This window comes from Tarenaya hassleriana, unplaced genomic scaffold (genome assembly GCF_000463585.1).
Source record: "Tarenaya hassleriana unplaced genomic scaffold, ASM46358v1 Cleome203, whole genome shotgun sequence".
Classification (NCBI taxonomy): Eukaryota; Viridiplantae; Streptophyta; class Magnoliopsida; order Brassicales; family Cleomaceae; genus Tarenaya; species Tarenaya hassleriana.
Window position 1 is genome coordinate 75,543 of NW_010965398.1, and position 830 is coordinate 76,372.

Genomic DNA, 830 nt, shown 5'->3' on the forward strand with positions numbered 1-830 from the left:
CGTTCCTAGCCAAGACTTAACGTCTTGCAAGGTAGGAACGTCATTCGCTATTAGGAGAATGTCATCCACGTACAGCACTAGAAATACAACTGTGCTCCCACTGACCTTCTTGTAAACACATGGCTCGTCTTCGTTTTGTGAGAAACCAAACCTTTTGATTGTCTCATCAAAGCGAAAGTTCCAGCTCCTCGAAGTCTGTTTCAGTCCATAAATGGACCTCCGAAGCTTGCACACCATCCTCGGGTTCCTTGGATGGACAAAACCTTCGGGTTGTGTCATGTACACATCCTCGGTCAAGTTCCTGTTAAGGAACGCGGTCTTGACATCCATTTGTCATATCTCATAGTCGTAATATGCGGCTATGACAAGTAGGATCCTGATGGACTTTAGCATAACTACGGGCGAAAAGGTCTCATCATAGTCAATACCATGAATTTGACGGAATCCTTTCACCACAAGTCGTGCCTTATACGTGTGCACATTGCCATCCATGTCAGTCTTCTTCTTGAAGATCTACTTGCACCCGATGGGTTTTATCCCTTCAGATGCATCAACCAGAGTCCATACTTGGTTGTCTGACATAGATTGCATCTCGGACTTCATAGCCTCGCACAATTTCTCGGAATCCGGACTCGCCATAGCCTCTGGGTATGTGGTAGGCTCGTCATGTTCTAATAACATGAGTTTCTCATTCCCAGTTACGAGAAATCCGTATCTCACAGGCTCTTGGCGAATCCTGCCTGATCTCCGAGGTTCACTCGTCAAAGGTTGAGTCACAACGGGCAGTGTAACAGGTTGAACTTCTTCAACTTGTTCACTCGGCTCAGCGT